This window comes from Sphaeramia orbicularis, chromosome 9 (genome assembly GCF_902148855.1).
Source record: "Sphaeramia orbicularis chromosome 9, fSphaOr1.1, whole genome shotgun sequence".
Taxonomy (NCBI): Eukaryota; Metazoa; Chordata; class Actinopteri; order Kurtiformes; family Apogonidae; genus Sphaeramia; species Sphaeramia orbicularis.
This window is the reverse complement of record NC_043965.1, coordinates 1947230-1967348: the sequence shown is the minus strand read 5'-3', so window position 1 is coordinate 1967348 and position 20119 is coordinate 1947230. Positions and strand designations below refer to the sequence as shown.

At 38.9% G+C, this 20119-nt stretch overlaps 1 pseudogene; it reads right to left on the bottom strand.

The window, feature by feature from the left end:
* Positions 1-9: 9 nt before the first annotated feature.
* LOC115425541 (stromelysin-3-like) overlaps positions 10-20119 on the bottom strand; it is a 59319-nt pseudogene continuing 39209 nt past the window's right edge.

Below are 20119 nucleotides of genomic sequence, written 5' to 3'. Positions count from 1 at the left end.
ACGACTCCTTCAAGGACGAGGCGGTGGTGACGACGCTGTGCTGTGACCGTCCTCCTGCAGGTGGCGCTGTGCAGCCTGTGGGCCGCTGACCGGTGAGTGGACAACATGTTGGAAGAGTGACATCACAACCTCAACTAATGCACCGATTATAGCCCGCCCCCTGAAGGAGAGGCAAGGGCTATTGTTTTTGGTTCGCTTTGTTCGTTGTTTACACTTTAACAGCAAAAGTATTGGTTGAATTCATATCAAACTGGGTTTCTAGATTGTTAGTGACCCAGAATAGATGTGATTACATTTTGAGAAAAGTAGGTCAAAGTTAAAATTTTTATGAATTAAAAAAAAAATAAAATTCCCATTTACTTATAATGGGCGAAATTTCAAATGTCTGTAGCAGCAAAACTATTGGTTGAATTTCAGACCAAATTGGGTTTATAGATTACCAGTGACCAGAATAGACGTGGGCTACATTTTGGGAATTTAACCAATAGTTTTGCTGCCTAAAGTGTTGCCAAACAAACAAACAACTGAACCAAAAACAGTACTCCTTGCCTCCCCTTTGGGGGGGCGGGGCAAAAATGTGAATAACATGAACAAGGATGAAGGACCTGAAATTTTGTCAGAAAAATAAGTGTAATTTGACCAGTGTTCTGCCTCAGTTTATCATTTCCACATGTTCATCATAACGTACAGATCACAGCGGGTCTAAAATACACCAAACATTTAAAAACAGGCAGAATATTGGTCAAATTACACAGATTTTTTCTTGGATAAAAATGAAAATTTGAGAAACATCAACAGAAATTTAAAAAAAAAAACCTAACAAACAAAAAGCCAACGAATATGAACAAATTAAGCAATAACAAGAACAAAACATGCGCAAAAATGAACAAACACTTGAGAACGGGACCAAATGTGGTTAAAAATTGCACTTCAGACCTTTCATGTACAGCACGTTTGTTCAGGTTAGTCACATTTTTTTGTGAAAGGATAGTTTGTAAATGTAAACAGTTCTGTGTAATTAAACTTGTTTACAGTAAAATAAAAAGAAAACCAGTCGTATTTGTAGGTTATTGTGATAATATTGGACTGCTGGTATTGGTCTGTTCGTCCTGAACTACATGTTTGTGTTCATTTCTTCAGTGTCAGTTTTTGCCTTTTTAGAAATTCACCCCAGGGGCCGAACTGGACCCTGAGGCGGTCCGGTTTTGGTCCCCGGGCCGTATGTTTTGACACCTGTGCTCTATGTGGAGTCTGCGCTGGTTCCGCGTACGAACCGAACTCGGTCCGAAACTGAGGCTCAGAGGTTCGAAGGTCAGACGGGTGCGGTTTGACTTTGTCTTTAACTCGGGCCCAGGTTGAGCCGACGGTGAGCACATGTGCAAAATAAACCTGAGTAGCTGCACACAAACCCCACCCGGGTGTTCCTGAGAAGAAGGCGGAGTCCGTGTGGGTGTGGATTAAGTGGAGTAAAGCATGATGGGATGGAAGGGAAGGAGGGCAGGGCAGGGGTGGGGTCAGTGGCCACGCCCCCCTCAAATCCACACAGTGAACAAAGCGCGCGGCTCGTCTGGGCCGGACGCTCACACGGTTTTTACAGCCGAAGAAGTCGACGCCGATGTAGCGCGGGTATCCTTCCAGAGAGTTCATACCGACCGGGTCGAACTTCCAGTACTGACGACCCCGATGAAGTGGGCCGTAGCCTGGAAAACAGGAAGTCAGCGCCGTTAGTTTGACAGTTACCTGATGGGACGAATGATCTGTACCAAAAAGACCGGTTTGGAGTCAGTTTAAACGCAAATAAATGTTCCATACAGGGTTCTGGATGGCATGAAACCAAGGAATTCTGCGAATTTGACAAGTATTTTGTTCATTTATTCTCATTTTAAGAGTTTGTTCACTTTTGTGCATATTTTGAGCGTTTAGGGTCATTTTCCCCTATTTTTTCAAGTATTTTGTTTTTTTTATTCTCACTTTAGAAGAATTTGTTCACTTTTCTGCCATATGTTAAGCTTTTTTGGTGCTTTTCCCCTTATTTTTCAAGTATTTTGCTCATTTTATTCTCACTTTTGACAAATTTGTTCACTTTATGCCAAATTTTAGGCTTTTTGGGGTTTTTTTTTTCCTAGTTTTTCAAGTATTTTGCTCGTTTTATTCTCATTTAGAAGAATTTGTTCACTTTCATGCCACATTTCCCTTTTTTTTTTAGGTAAGTTTTTTTTCCCCTATTTTTCAAGTATTTTGCAAATTTTCTCCTCACTTCTAATCCATAAATGTTAAATACAGGGCTCTGGATGTTATGAAACAATTAATTCTACTTATTTTTGAAGTATTTTGCTCATTTTATTCTCACTTCAGAAGGATTTGTTCACTTTTATGCCACATTTCAAGGTTTTCTGATAAATTTTTTCTTTACTTTTTTTTTAGTATTTTGTTCATTTTACTCTCATTTTGCAAGATTCTGTACATTTTATCCTATGAATAATTGAGGGAAAACTGTATTTTACACCAATTATTTCCATGTATTGATAGGATTAATGGATCAGCAGGTATTAAACAGTTAAGATCAGTAGATGGTTTTGGTTTTTTGAGGGTTAACTGAATAAATACAGGGTTCTGGATGGGATGAAATGACGAATTCTTCTAATTTTTCAAGTATTTTGCTAATTTCCTCCTCACTTTTGAAGCATTTGTTCAGTTTTGTGCGATATTTCATGTTTTTTTGGGGGCGCGGTAAAGTTTTTCCCTATTTTTCACATATTTTGCTCATTTATTCTCATTTTACAAGTTTTTTATACATTTTCTCCTACGTATAATTGAGGTCAAACTGTGTTTTACACCAGTTATTTCCATGTATTGATAGGATTAGTGGATCAACAGGTATTATACAGTTGGTTTGGTAGTTTTTTTTATGGTCTTTAAAGGTTACGGACTCAAATCTAAGCTGTAAACTAAGGTTTATGTGTTTGAGCGTTTGTTCTGGTTTTACCGTATATGTCCCTGAAGGCAGCGTCCACGTCGTCGGGGATGCCGCTCCAGTCCTGCATGCTGCGGGGGTAAACCGACTCCACCCTGTTGTCTCGGGGGCTGAACCTCCAGTAGCTGCCGGACTTGAAGAAGTAGGTGTTGTAGTTGGGGTCGTGACCCCAGCGCAGAGCCGCCTGGATCCCAGACACCCCCAGACCCAGGCTCCGGATGGACCTCGGGTCCTTGGATCTGCATCTCGGCGTCAAACACCCAGTAGTTTTCACCTGTCGGGGTCACGGACAGACGGCTTTAGTCAGACGTCCTCTATCAGGGTAAGAACAGCACAGACACGGCCACAGAAACACACAAATACACACTTTACAGAAGTTACACACACAAGCACAACACCACTAATATTATTAATGACTACAGAGGATTTATCTTCTGATTGAATGTTTATTAACTGGTAAAATAAAGGTTAATAAATAAATACAATTACCAAATTGTCTTGGATTAGGAAATATAAAAATAAAAGGTAAAACCATAACAATAATGGGCCTTAAAACTAGAAAAAAAGACCAAACTGATGATGTGTGTAATGTTCCTCTGCTGGGATTTATGTTTAGTTACTGGTTAAACTGGGTTTTAATTGGCAGGATCTTAAGACAAAATTAGCCGTATTTACTTAAAATGACATTAAATTCAGATTATTATTATTATTATTATTATTATTATAGAATATTAGATATTAGATTAGATTAATATAGAATAGAATAGAATAGAATAGAATAGAATAGAATAGAATAGAATAGATAGCCTTTATTGTCATTGCGCTACTCCAATCACTGCAACAATATTAATTAATTAAAACAAACAAAAAAAACAATACTTCAGAAAGTAAGAATAGAGCAAATATAAAATTACAAAAATAAAACTAAGATAATAGTATAGATTTTTTTTTCTACAAAAGTAAAATAATAGAGCTTAAATAGAATAAAAGTAAAAAGAATAAAAAATATTCATCTGTAGTATAACAACTTGTCCAGACTCAAAGAAACCTTTGTTATTATCTTCTGTGTACAGGGTGCCCACAGGGTCTGAAAAAGTCTGGAATTTACAAATCTGCATTTAATATCTAAAAAAAAAAAAGCCTTTAAAAGGTATTAAATTTGACATGGTAGGTCTTCAGTTCTGTTTCCATACACTTGTAGGCTGTGTTTAAGTGTGTTTGTTAAATGTCCAAACTGGAAAGAAAGTAACGTAAGTCAACTCAGTTCCACCTGTTTCAAACCTGACAATTTATATCTAAACTTTATGAACTATTAGTGTCCAAATACACAAATAAATGAACCAGACCAAAATAAATATGAGCTCATCAATGGAGTGAAAAGGTTTGAAAACAGCTTGTGATGACGTCTGTTAACTCCATTCATTTACTTAGAAAATACACCGTTGTTCCAGTTTTAGACATAAGAGGTTTCCACCTGACAGTGAGACATAATAGCACATATGAATAATTCCTTTTGTTTGGTTCTGTGTTGTAGGAAAAGAAAACTGTACAAGATCTTGTAAATATTAAACATAACATTCGATATAAAACAACATGGGTTATAGATGTTTACCACAGACGGATCTGAACAGGAACAACTATTGACATTATTAAAGTAACTGCAGCCACTGACCGTTGAAGTTCTGAGTAAATCTGAGCTGAAAATAAGGTTTATGTCGTTCACCATTTTCTTCTGGTTTTGACCATATCTGTCCCTGAAGGCAGCGTAGGTTTGTGCACGTTATGATCTGGAAACGCAGCAATAATAAATATGGAATATATAATAACAGCATGTATGGAATAACTGCTTTAGTTTGATTCTTTGCTGTAGAAAAAGAAAAACATAAGATTTTACAAGTATTGAGGGAAAGTTTTTGGAAACATCTAAATAAAACATAGAGAAAACATAAACAAACAGTTATGTGGTTTCCTGTGGTTTTGACCGTATCTGTCCCTGAAGGCAGCATCCACATCCCCCCCTTTAAACCTGCATCGAACCAAACCCACATGAGGAGCAGCTTCGTCGTACCTTGAAAGAACCAGATATTCCCGGCCTTGTCTTCGAAGGCGGCGTCCACGCTGTCTGGAATCCCCCTCCAGTGACGGGACGCCAGCGCCGGGTACCCGCTCTCCAGATGCCCGTCCCGGATCCGCCACACGTAGCCCGCCTTGAAGAAGAACAGCTCCCCTCGGATCATAGACACGGCATCAAAGTCCGTCTGGCAGGCGTCAGGCTGGAAAACGACACCCATCGTCATGGTGATTTCCACATGGTAACGAAACACGATACATTTCACACAAGTGGGATTTTTACTGGAGCCGTTTTATTATCCTTAAAGATCCAAAAATAAAACTGAGAGCGCTCTAAGATCCAGATGAAGAGCTTTTATTGGAGCAGGATAAGTGTTCAGGAGCCTTTTATTATATTTAACCCTTCGATGCATAAGTGAGTCAGAATGACCCTCTGAGGGGGTTTTAGTGGAATATGTTTGGAATGAAAAGTTAGGATTTTATATTCCAGGTATTCCTCAAAAACGTGCCATTTTACATCATGCCATTTAAATTCTTAACTGACCTTTTACAGATCTGATCTAATGGTACTTTTTGTTTTACTACCAAATGATCCACATTCATTTACAATAGAATTACATCTGAACCTTTGATTCATTTACAGTAAAACCACGGACTCACTCAGTCACTAAATGGATGTGGACAGTGTTCTATTACTGTTATACAGTCTATATATTATATACTATTTATACTTTGCTTTTCAAGTCTTTTAAAATACAAAAAAAAAACATTTGAAAATTGTTCAAAATGAAAAAAAAAAACAAAAAAAAAACAACAACTAAGTATTTCAAACATGAAATCATTCTTTTGTGGATCAAAATCTAATGCAAATGATTTTTTTCCCCCAACCTTTGTTTATTTGGAGTTTTGTAGAAATTGGGCAACACAAACACTGTATCATTTGTGACACATCAATTGAAAATAAATTGTTGTACAATTTCCTTTTTGTTTTTTTTTACATGCAAACAAACCCAAGAACAAGTACACCAACCTTCTCCATTAACAAAAAAAAATTACAAATGATTATTTTTAACATGACAAAATGACAAAAGTGTCATAACAACATTGATTTGACCCAGTTATATTAGACTGGAGGGTCCAGACACTCGTCCATCTAAGGGTTAAAGATAATGATAAACTTTATTTCAAACATAATACAAGTGGTTCCAGACACAAACCCCGCCCCTAGCACGTATTGTAGCTTAGTTTGGAATCAACACATCTATTCACATCTATTCATTTTATTCTGTGTCACTGTCAATCTATAAACCCAATTTAGTATGAATTCAACCAATAGTTTTACTGCTAAAATGTAAACAAATAACAAACTGAACCAAAGACCATCCCCTCTTCCTCCCCTTCGGGGGGCGGGGTAATATATGTGTGTGTGAGTATGTACAGTACAGGCCAAAAGTTTGGACACACCTTCTCATTCTTTGCATTTTCTTTATTTTCATGACTATTTTCATTGTAGATTCTCACTGAAGGCATCAAAACTATGAATGAACACATGTGGAATTATGTACTTAACAAAAAAGTGTGAAATAACTGAAAACATCTCTTATATTCTAGTTTCTTCAAAGTATCCACCCTTAGCTCTGATGACTATTTTGCACACTCTTGGCATTCTCTTGATGAGCTTCCAGAGGTAGTCACCTGAAATGGTTTCCTAACAGTCTTGAAGAAGTTCCCACAGATGCTTAGCACTTGTTGGCCCTTTTGCCTTCACTCTGCGGTCCAGCTCACCCCAAACCATCTCGATTGGGTTCAGGTCCGGTGACTGTGGAGGCCAGGTCATCTGGCGCAGCACTCCATCACTCTCCTTCTTGGTCAAATATCCCTCACACAGCCTGGAGGTGTGTTTGGGGTCATTGTCCTGTTGAAACATAAATGATGGTCCAACTAAACGCAGACCGGATGGAATGGCATGTCACTTCAGGATGCTGTGGTAGCCATGCTGATTCAGGTTGCCTTCAATCTTGAATAAATCCCCAACAGCGTCACCAGCAAAGCACCCCCACACCATCACACCTCCCCCTCCATGCTTCACGGTGGGAACCAGGCATGTAGCATCCATCCGTTCACCTTTTCTGCGTCGCACAAAGACACGGCGGTTGGATCCAAAGATCTGAATTTGGACTCATCAGACCAAAGCACAGATTTCCACTGGTCTAATGTCCATTCCTTGGGTTTCTTGGCCCAAATAAATCTCTTGTGTTTGTTGCCTCTCCTGAGCAGTGGTTTCCTAGCAGCTGTTTGACCATGAAGGCCTGATTCACGCAGTCTCCTCTTAACAGTTGTTGTAGAGATGTGTCTGCTGCTAGAGCTCTGTGTGGTATTCATCTGGTCTCTAATCTGAGCTGCTGTTAATTTGCGATTTCTGAGGCTGGTGACTCAGATGAACTTATCTTCAGCATCAGAGGTGACTCTTGGTCTTCCTTTCCTGGGGCGGTCCTCATGTGAGCCAGTTTCGTTGGAGCGCTTGATGGTTTTTGCGACTGCACTTGGGGACACATTCAAAGTTTTTGAAATTTTCTAGACTGACTGACCTTCATTTCTTAAAGTAATGATGGCCACTCGTTTGTCTTTACTTAGCTGATTGGTTCTCGCCATAATATGCTATTCTAACAGTTGTCCAATAGGGCTGTCAGCTGTGCATCAACCTGACTTCTGCACAACACAACTGATGGTCCCAACCCCATCAATAAGGCAAGAAATTCCACTAAGTAACCCTGACAAGGCACAGCTATGAAGTGGAAACCATTTCAGGTGACTACCTCTGGAAGCTCATCAAGAGAATGCCAAGAGTGTGCAAAGCAGTCATCAGAGCTAAGGGTGGATACTTTGAAGAAACTAGAATATAAGAGATGTTTTCAGTATTTCACACTTTTTTGTTAAGTACATAATTCCACATGTGTTCATTCATAGTTTTGATGCCTTCAGTGAGAATCTACAATGTAAATAGTCATGAAAATAAAGAAAATGCGAAGAATGAGAAGGTGTGTCCAAACTTTTGGCCTGTACTGTGTGTATATATATATATATATATATAAAGGTGAATGTCATACAGTGTACAACTCTTTCACAGTGTCTCTAAAAGTTTTTGGGCTTTTTACTGAAGTTGATGACTCTTTCTTTTGTCCGTAAACGTGCACCACACTGAAGTGTCCTCTGCCTTGAACCCATCACTAGTTCATCCATACATGCATCACACACACTGCAGACAACGAGCAGCGGGTTCGCTTTATCAGGTGCCTGGGGAGCAAATGGGGGGTTAAGTGCCTTGCTCAAGGGCACAACATCTCCGCCAGTCCAGGGAATTGAACCGGCGACCCATCGGCCATCAGCCGCCTCTGCAGCCATCCATGCCACTGCTGCCCCAGTGCCTCATGTTGGAGCAGATGAAGTGTTAAGGACCCTTTGTATTATCCTTGAAGATCCAAAATGAAGCAGAAGGCTCCAGTGCGCTGCCACATCCACAGGCAGACTTTTACTGTGAGTGTGAGTTAAAGGCTGGTTTGAGCAGACTGATGTGAAGCGGAGCCTCTTTGCGGAGAACTGGGGGTCGTTTTCTCTGACCCTCATTCATCATGTTCAGATCAGAATGATGCCCTTCTCTGATGTGGCTTCGTCCCAGACCTGCCCCTGTCACACTGACTTATACACTCAAATACATTTGGGGTGTTTTTGTTTTTTTTTTGTTAGAACCACATAAACCGCTGCCTCTTCAAGGACACGGCTCAGATATATTCACATTGTTCTGGTAGATACCCAAACCACAAAAAGAAAAAAACCACATGTAGATTTGGTTCTGATCTGTCCCTGGTCTGTCCACAGACCTCCACTGGGGTTTGTCCGGTTAACCTCTAATTTATGCTCCGTCATCACCGCACAAGGGGAAATACTCCACCTTTAATCTGAGAACAGCTGTCAGAGCGCTTTAGTCACTTCTCACATGACCATTTGACTTAAGCTTTTAAATGAAACTCAGCTTTAACAGGGTTAACCCTTTAGAACAAAAAAGGTCAAATATAAAAAAAAATTAAAAAATAAAGAAAAAAAGAAAAGAAAAAAAATTAGCCTAATAGTAGACAAATCTGCCTATTCATTTAAAGCGTTCAAATGAAACTCAGTTTTAACAGGTTTAAACCCTTTTAAGACGATCGTGTCTCTGCTGACACAGTTTTTTCATCCACCGTCATTTAAACTCCTGAACTGTTTACACTGTCGACAAAATACAAACGGCATCATTTAGCTGAGACTGGGTTCTTTCTATTGGTCTAGAACACATTAGAGTAAAGGTCTGTGTTGGCTGAGGTGGAGGGGTGGAAATGGGCGGGGCAGAGAGCAGCAGAGTGCAGTCGGTGAGAGAGACATGGAAGATTTTTTATTTTTAATTTCATTATTGATGGGTTAAAAATGTGGTTTTTTTATATATTATATATATATATATATTAGATATATATATATATATATATATATATATATATATGCATTTCATTGTACTGTGTTTGAAATGTACTTTGTATTTGAAAAACCCCAATGAAAAAAACAAAAAAAAATCAGACAAAAATATTCCGTTTTCCCACACATTCCAATTTTCCTCCTTTTTTTTAAAAAATCTGTATGTTAATGCTGTTAGTGGATGTAATTTTTCATATTTACGCTACTCCCCAAACCAGGTAAACAGAATAATAAACGGGAAAGCATGAGACTAATTAACCTTTTAAATTCAGATTCAAAAATATTTTGTAAAATTCTGGCAGAAGGACTAGAAACTCTAAAAACCAGGACTCATAAAAGAAGACCAGAATGGGTTTATAATTATCAGACAGGGCTTCTATAATGTGAAAAAGGTATTAAATAATATTCTACACGACCAGAGGGGGGGCGCCAATCACAGCCTTTGTTATCATTAGATGCTGAGAAAGCTTTTGACAGGGTGGAATGGACTTATTTACTTGAGGAGAAAATTAGTTAAATACTTGAAAAATGAGGAGAATTCATCTTTTCATACCATCCAGAATCCTGTATTTATTTGTTGCTCTCTGCCATGTTACAAAGGTCAAAGGTTATTTCATCACATTTTTTCCCAGTTCTGTTAAAAATATGACATTCGTGTGCAATTTAGCTAGTATTTACCATCATTCCCACTGTACATGAAGGCAGCATGAACGTAATGATTCCACTCACACTGGTGATGATTTCATTGGTCTCGGTGTTGGTGGGGGGCGGGGTCGAGGGCGGGGCCTGTGGGTGAGCTCCGTACAGGTACTGGATGCCCTGCTTGTCGTCCTCGCTCAGCCTCAGCGGGTAGGAGAAGGAGTAGTAGCCGACATGATGGCCCCCGCTCACGGGAGTGCTGCAGGCCCAGGACGTGCCCGAACTCATGGGCGGCGACCTGCAGAAGGTCTGTGCCTGGGGGGGGTTAGGGGGCGGGACAGAGCCTCACATGAAGCCACACCTCCTTCAGTGACACATGTATCTGTTTGTTTTACTGGTGATGGTGATGCCGAACCTGGACCACAGCCCAGACTCTGCCGTATTAAACAGAGTCTAACACTTCTAACCACTGAGTCATGAACTGAAACCGAGTCTGAACACATCCAAACACTTTCACAGCTCTGGACTGTTTCTTAGAAGCTGGAGCCGTCGCAGTATTATCATTAACATCTTCTCTGACGAAGCTACTGTTTGGATTCATTTCAAATCTTATCTGTTTCTTCTTTGGGAAAATGTCGACAAAGTTTATTCACAGTTTAGAGAAATTTAGATTTTAAAAATTTTTATTTTTATTGAGTCCTTCAAAAGTTCACAAATCACATTTTTAAAAAAATAAAATAAATCAAGGACATCACAATTAGTCCACAGCCCTAACACAGAGCCGAACACGTTGCATCTTGCACTAAATTGGAAAGAACACACATTAGTAAGACGTCCATGTTGAAGGAACAACTTTTCCTTTTTCTCCCACAATCCCCCATCTCCCCCAGCCAGTCAGTCGTAAACAAACAAACAGAAATTTAGATTTTGAATTTTTGAAGAATTTTGAAATATTCTAAATCAGGGGTCTCAAACATGCGGCCCAGGGGCCCAAATGCGGTCCACTAAGGTTCCAATCTTTTTTTTCTGTTCCAATTTTTTCTCTTGATTTAGTGCAAAAAAACATTCAATATGAAAATGTTTACATGACAAACTGTCCTTTAACAATAAAATGTGAATAACCTGAACAAATATGAACAATCTGAAATGTCTAAAGAAATGACGTGGAATTTTAACAGTATTCTGCCTGTTATTAAATGTTTGTGCCTTTGTAGTTCAGATCTGTAATGCATATGTATAATGATAAGTCCAGGCAGAATATTGATAAAATTGTACTTATATTTCTTAACAAATTCCATTTTTTTCAGGTTATTCACATCCTTTTTGTTTGTTTGTTGTAAATGTAATATTGGCATAACTGAATGTTATTTTTTGCATTAAAACAATTTGAACTTGTCTATTTATTGCCTATCATGCTGTTATCGTACTGGTCTGGTCCACTTCAGATTAAATCGGGCTGAATTGTGGCCCCCAGATGAAAATGAGTTTGACAGCCCTGGTTTATAACATGTAAACGGTTCCAGATATCAGTCTAGTTCCATGGTCTAGGTCTAGTCTAGGTCCATGACCTTTGACCTCCAGTGACCTAGAAGGGTCAAACTCACGGTCACCAATGTCTAAATTTCAACATCATCTTCTCTGAAACTACTGTTGGATTCATTTTAAGTTTTATATGTATCTTCTTTAGGGCAATGTTTACAAAGTTTGTTCACAAATTTGAGAAATTTTGATGAAAATTTGGAAATATAAAATTTTGAGGCGTTCCCAGGCCAGCCCAGACATTAACGCTGCGTTCCAGACTAGTGCTGGGAGGTCGAATATCTCTCAGTTGGAGTTAACTACATCTGACCTCAAAGTATTCCAGGTGGTCCATGTTGAACATAAATCACACATATGGACATCGCAGATCTATGCTCCTATTTACTTTGATCCTCCTGTTTTCTTTTCCTGGTATCCAGTGACACATTTCCTATTGATTATAAACGTGTACAAATGGATGATAGATGGTGTTTTTCCTCTTTCCTCACCCATGTGGTTTTCCCAGGGTCCAGGACTCATCGTAGTCGAAGTGGATGTCGCCCTGACGGTGGTTTTGGGGAAGAAGGCGTGAGCGAGGATCCCACCGGGGCCGTCGAAGGGAGGTTGTCCTCCGTGCCAGTACCTACAGGTCCGTTAAATAAAAATGGAAAATGAAAAAACTGCCCATGTGAATTCAACCACAACACCTGATCCATGAGTTCAACTGAGTTCCAATAAGAACTGGAGTAAGAAATAAGCAAAAATAATAATAATCTTGAATTAAGCAAAAAAATCTGCCACTGGAACAAGTGAAAATGATCTTGTTCAGATTAGTGTAAATCAGATTTTCCAGATCTGTTGTCTATAAATCAGTTCTTCTGTCTCACTGTAAAGTTCCTCTGTAGGTGATTCTGTCTGATTTTAAGTCTGATCAGGTATTTGGACTAGAAATGAGAATGGAATTAAAGCTCTACCTACTGATGTGGCATTTCTCACAGCACTTTGTAAAAGTTTGAACATGAACAACCCGCCTCCCTCCAAAGCCCCGCCCCCTTCCCTCTGCCTGAGCTCTGAGGCTCCTCCTCCTCTCTCCTCCTCTCATCTGATGCGCGATGGAAACAGAGGAGGAAGCAGAGGCGGAGGTCCGGTCCGTTTTGGCGTGTCCGCGGACCCCTCCATCAGTAATCAGATACATCATCCACCTGCCGCGGGCCCGCGGCTCCTGTTCCATCAGTAGACCTGTTCCATCAGTAGACCTGTTCCATCAGTAGACCTGGTCCATCAGTAGACCTGTTCCATCGGTAGACCTGGTCTGTGCAGTACTGGGTCAGGGTCTTCACTGCAGTGCCCAGGGGATGGGCGCGCGCACTGTGAACGCGTGGCCTCCGCAAATTTTCCGTGGACATTTGAGGTTCCATAGTCCATACAATTATCATCCTACATCATCTTACATGTGTGACACCATGTACATGTACATGTATGAGTCCCACCGTCAGAAAAGCTGAGCTTTATGCAGACCTGTTCAGTCCAGTACAGCTGACTTCTGGACTTTTATCTCCATCCTTCATTCATCAGACTCCTGTTTGTTCCCCTCAGTTGTCGTTTCTGTTCATAAATCCGTTTCTTCCCTTCCACATGTACATGTCAGTTCTATCCAAACACATCCTAGACAGTAGACTGTGGTCAGTGGTCAGTAGACTGTGGTCAGTGGTCAGTAGACTGTGGTCAGTGACAGGAGAAGCAGCGTCAGTGAAGCGTCAGATTCAGAGGGACACATGTCGGATGTGAGACGGAGATTATGGATCGGATGCTGGACGGCCGTAATGGATGATTGACAGGAGGCTCAGTCAGGTTCGGCCAATTATTTCATTCAGACCGACTAAAATGATTGGTCAGACTTTTATCAGAAATATATGAGAATTAAACATTTTTGAGTTTCAATACCTGGTGGATTTCTTTTCCATTTTAGTTTGACACACACTTATTAGGAGCATTTTAAGATGACAAAAGAAAAGTGTAAAAATGCCACATCATACGGTATAGCTTTAAGAACTGATTTATAGACAATAGATCTGGAAAATCTGAGTTCAGCAAATCTGACCAAGATCATTTTCACCTGTTCCACTGGCAGATTTTTTTTTTGGTTTTTTTTTTGCTTAATTCTAGATTTTTTTTTTTTGGTTAATTCAAGATTTATTTATTTTTTACTTAATTCAAGATGTTTTTTTCTTAATTCAAGATTTTTTTTTCTTAGTTCAAGGTTTTTTGGCTTAATTCCAGATTTTTTTGGCTTAATTTTAGATTTTTTTGGCTTGATTCAAGATTTCTTTGGCTTTATTTGAATTTTTTTTTTTTTGCTTAATTCAAGATTTATTTATTTTTTGCTTAATTTGAGATTTTATTGTTCTTAATTGAAGATTTTTTTTTTTTTTTTTTTGCTTAATTCAAGCTTTTTTGTCTTAATACAAGATTTTTTTGGATTAATTAAAGATTTTTTTTTTGCTTAATTCAAGGATTTTTTTTTTTGCTTAATTCAAGATTTTTTTGCTTAATTCAAGATTTTTTTTTTTTTAATTCAGGCAAAAAAAAATCTGCCAATGTAACAAGTGAAACTGATCTTGTTCAGGTTTCTTGAAATCAGATTTTCCAGATCTGTCGTCTATAAATCAGTTCTTCTATCTCACTGTAAAGTTCCTCTGTAGGTGATTCTGTCTGATTTTAAGTCTGATGAGATATCTGGACTAGAAATGACAAAAATACACTTGGTCAGATTTAGTTTTTTTCCAGTGAAGGACATCTGTGTGTGTGTGTGTGTGTGTGGGGGGGGGGGGGGGGGGTAACAGAGGGTTAACGGTTTTCCTCTCCACTCAGTCCTAAAATAACCACAAATGTTTTCCATTTTTCACTCATTCATGCTTCAGCTGCAGGATTTATTTGTCGTCTGATTCATTTCTCTGCATGTGAGGAACTCAGTACATGTTTAATCACTTAAATGTTCCTCATTTTCACATCGTTCCCATGTTTCCTGCGTTTTTATGCCGTTGGTTGACGTCATCGCTCATATTTTACAGCGGTGATCAGACGAGCTCTGCAGTCATTTATGAAAAAAAAAAAAAGACAAACAAAGGCAGTGATCTGAGCTGAACTATAAACACAAATCAGAATCCTGATTAAAAGTGAAGTCATGTCAGATCTGTTTGTTATCTGTGGAGCTGATGGTTGGTTTTTCTTCCTCCTTTATCTCTTGTGTTCATCTCTGTGGCGTAGATCAGTCTAAACTGTTTCCCACAGACACTAGACCTCTGTCTCCTACCTCTGATGACTACATTTAGAACTGAAACAGTGAAACTGAGGAGGAAAAACCTTAAACGACATCCTTCTGTGATCAGTGAGGTCTGATAAATCCAACTACAGTCACATGTTCAGATGCTGACGTTGATAGAATGAGCTCTGCTCTGGAATCCTGGGAGTTGGTGTCTATGACCGACTACAGGACTTTACCTTTTCTTAAACATGAATTATTGAGCTGGGAAAACATGATTAAATCTGCAGATTCTATCCTGGTGTTAAAGCTACTCCATGGAAAAGCCCCTGGAATTTATAAAAAAAAACCCAAAACAAAACAAAAAAAAAAAACAGGACAAGAGACTGAAGATGGAAATTAGCTTCTGCGATAATCTTGACTGTTGATTAATATGCATTGTCACTGAATAAAGTATAAAGTTCATCGTTTTCACATCTGTATTATGGAATTATCAAGTTTTATTCAGAAACTAAAACTTGTGGACGCTTATTTTAACAATAGCTCAAAATAACACTGTGCCTTATAATCAGCTGATAGTTTACATTATAGCTGTTAGCTTAGCTCCGTTAGCTTAGCTCCATTAGCTTAGCTCAGTTAGCTTAGCTGTGTTTTTAGACTGAAAACTAGGGGTGTAAGAAAATATCGGTTCTGCAATATGTCGTGATATTTCATTTCACGATACCGTATCGATATTGAAAAGTACTGTATCGATATTTTTAGGTATTTATTCAAATGGAGATATAGCGGAGGTTCATGTTTTTGTTTTTTAATATGTTTTTGGAGACTCCTGCAAGATCTTTTATTTCTATATTCACATGGGTATTTTACTCTTTTATTTCTATACTCACATGGGTATTTTACTCTTTTATTTCTATACTCACATGGGTATTTTACTCTTTTATTTCTATATTCACATGGGTATTTTACTCTGTTATTTGTACTAAAAAAGTAGTATTGTGATATTGCAGGTCATACATGTAGTTTTTTTAAAGTGATAACACTGTTTTGTTAAATAATCATTATTTCAATCATCCTAAAAGCACTTTTTTCTGTCTGAGAGGCAGACGTTAGTTCCTTTATTGGGATTGGACAAAAATAATGTTCTGATGTTGGATGATTCAGGGACTGAACACTATGCATTCTATTCACAACTAATAGAATATGAACATTTAAGCAGGATCTTAAACCATAATGTCTGTAAAACATGATTTTATTTATTTATTTATTTGTGTGTGTGTTTTGTACTTGTAATTTTATTTTTATTTATCTGTAAAAAAAAAAAAAAAAAAAAAAAGTTTTTACAGAGGAAAGTTTTGTGATACAGTATTAAATCCAGCTCTGATCAAATAAAAGTGTGTTTAGCATTTGTGCATATTTCTGGTATAATTCAAATTTTCCAGGAAATAATGTCTTAGAAGAAGGAACAAAACAAACCAAAAATATTGCGTCTTTAACAGTATCGTGATATATCGTATCATGGTCCTAGTATTGTGATTTGTATCGTATTGCCAGATTCTTGCCGATACACAGCCCAACTGAAAACAGCCACAGTAACAGAACGTGAGCACAGTTGAAAAAACCCTCGGCCTTCAGTCCACGCCAAAGTTTTTATACAGACGGACGACAGAACTGATGACAACACCGTGCGGCGAAGCCTGAATAAAGGTTAATGAAGGTTAGAGTGAATAATTAGATCTGATTGGTGCATCCCCTGCTGTTGGTGATGTTTTTTAATAATGTTTCACATGTTTTTCAGAGAAGCTCCTCCCACCTGATGAAGTCGATGCGGATGTCGGCCTTCCCACTGTGGACCTCGGTGAAGGTCAGCGGGGTCACGTCGCTCCAGATCTTCAGCGCTTCCCCGAAAGACGCGCCGGACCTTTTCCTCACCCATCTGCCACGGGAAACGAACGATCCTGCAGGAGAGACACGCACAGGTATGAAACACACGTGCCCACAGGCCCCGCCCACCGCCAACCCCTCTGATGTGTGCAGCAGACGCCCCCAGGCCTCGTCAGCCCCCACACCTCCGCTCTGTCCTTTTAGATAAAACCACCCAGGGACATAATTACCAGAAAAAAGGCCTCATGTCCACGATTCATCTGCACCGACAAACTGCGCAGCATTTACACCTTAAATAAGGAGTGAATCCTGTAGAAGAAGAGATGGTGGGTTCTCAGCTGACATAAGAGAAGGAGTTTATTGTTTCTGATTAAACCTTTATTTAAGCAGATTGAGTCCCACTGAGGTGCAGATCTGTTCCAAGAGCGACCCAGAGGTCAGCAGCACACGCCAACACAGGTTTAAAACACAGGCCATAACAATAAAATAAAACAGGCAATAACATAGTAAAAACAGAAAAGACTGACAGTTTTTATAGTGTGATTTAGCTGAGGTCAACAGCATTTTAAAAACACAGGCTCTGTCTAATAGACTTTCACTGTTCTGTTTGTAAGACGGAAACAAAAGCTTAGAATGAGGTAGAGATGTAATGATTTCCGGTATACCGAAAAACTGCGGTAAAATTCCCGACGGGTAGTATTACCGTTTAAATTCTAATTATCATGATAACCATGTTTGATTATCGCACTTTGAAAGACAAAGAAAGAGAGAGCGAGATAGAGTATTTATCTATCTATGAAAAAGAAACTAAAACAACTCAAACTTGATTTGGAAAATGGTCCAACAGTGTCCATACGGTTCCATCTGTAATGCACATGTGTATGTTTGATGTTTACATGTTAATATTTGAATGTTTCTGCAACAGAAAGTACACATTGTGCCTATTATTTTATTAGTTTTTTTTGTTTGTTTTGTTTTTTTCTAAATACAACTTGGTTATATTATTTCAGGTTGTGTATCAGTACTTCTTGAACATTTTGAGCACATTTCAACAATACCCCGATAATGATAACGGTGATCATTTTAGTCACAATGACAAAAGCACTCGGATAGCGCAGACCTCCGCCAAGGCAGACCAGTCCCCCCCCATCACCACCAAAATTTAATACTTTGTTCCTTGTGCCAGTATCAACATTTCCTGAAATTTTCATCCAAATCCGTCCATAACTTTTTGAGTTATCTTGCACAGAAACAGACAGACAGACAGACAGACAGACAGACAGACAGACAGACAGACAGACAGACAGACAGACAGACAGACACCGGCCTCCTTGGCCGAGGTAATAACTGTGATATGAAATTTTCATATCATTACGTCCCTAGAATGAAGTGTTTTCAGCTCTGATTGAAGTGTATTCCAGGCTGAGGGGGTGAAACACCATACACCAGTGTTTTTCAACCGTGGGGTCACCTGGAATTCAAATGAGGTCGCCTGAAATTTCTAGTAATTGATTAAAACAAAACAATAAAAATCATATGTTGAGTTGACAGAGCCAGTCCTAATCCATAGCAGACAAACTGTGGTTGTGAAACTGCAGCACTGTGGTTCTGTTTATGTGTCAAATGTTCATTGTGGTCAGTTTCAGATGCTGCAGCTCTTTCATAATTCATAGTTTCAGTTTGTTCAGTATTAATTGTCAGCTTTGTAAATCCAAGTTGGACTGACTGTACATATCTTTCTTCTTCTTCTTTATTTATTTGTCAGTAGTTTGTCACATATGTAAACATGCACCACACACCTGCCCTTAACCCACCACTAGATCATGCATCAAATACACCGTATGCCAAGGTTATTATCGTTAACGAAAACTAACGAAATGATTAAAACTAGAATTGTAAAAACATTTTCGTTAACTGAAATAAATAAAAACTATAATTAACAGAAAAAACGATAACTAACTGAAACTGTATTTTGTGCTTACAAAACTAACTAAAACGTATAAAAATTATGGATAAAATTCCCTTTGTTTTCGTCTTTGTCAGTATCGGATTGATACAAAAGTGACTGATTTCCTTCAAACAATTTTCTCTGCTGGCACCATCTGATATTTAAGGGTCCGTCACTTGTGTTCACTTGTGGTTTCCAGTCGTCTTCTGGTCCCCACTCTACCTGGAAACATGGAGACTAAAGTTGGGAGAAAGCAGCAGAGTCCTGTCTGGGATTTATTTGAATATGACGACAGAGAAGAAGAGAAAAGAGACGACAAAACTAAAACTAAACTAAAATTAAGCATTTAGAAAAAACAAAAAATAATAAAAACTATCAAACCTGCTCTAAAAATGAATTAAACGAACTGAATTAGAGAAAAAAAAAAAAGTCAAACTAAATAAAACAAAACTATAATGAAAAATCCAAAACTATTAGAACCTTGCTTCATGCTGGGGGCAGGAGCATGTCAGGTGCCTGGGGAGTGGGTGGGAGGGTGTTGAGTGTCTTGCTCAAGGGCACATCAGCCAACAACTCTCCGCCAGTCCGGGGAATTGAACTGGCGACTCTTCAGTCACAAGCCAACTCTCCAGCCATCTGGGCCACAGCTGCCCCCTGCCTCTGTCCATAATAATATACATTATATTGACTAAATATCGACTAAAATTAACGTTTATCTGCAACACAGTATCGCAAACTATGACATGATCAAAAACAAGTTAATTTAAGCAAAAAAAAAAAAAAAAAACTCTCCATTTGAATCTCTGGGGAAATTTGTGCCGTTAAAATGGGTTCAGGAGAGAAGAACCTTGGGCCCAGTGCAGATGTGTTCTGACTACAGCCCGATGACACTCACAACCACTAGGGTTGGTTTGTGGAACCGTCATCGATGGAAACGCTGCCGTCCAGAGGTTTTTGAATCAGATTTCAGTTGAACCGTCATCATGGACACATCTGATCTGATATAAATGTGTTTACATGAGCTTCTAATCAGGAAAGATACGAGCCAAAGCTTTCCAACTGCTGCGAACTGTCAAATCAGCAGGAAAAAGGAAAGTCTGCACCTGGGTTTAACTAAGCGAATAGTTCAGATCCGTCCATTGGATGATTACTGCGGTGATGAACGGGCTTCAGATGGAAACGGGTTCTTTAACTCAAACTGATGTAGATTCTAAAGAAGAAAAGATGTAAGTCTGTTTCAGAAGGGTCATGTCGTTGTCCTGCATCCAGCAAAGAAAACAACTACGCAGATGAAACCACTCAAACTGGGTTAAAACACATT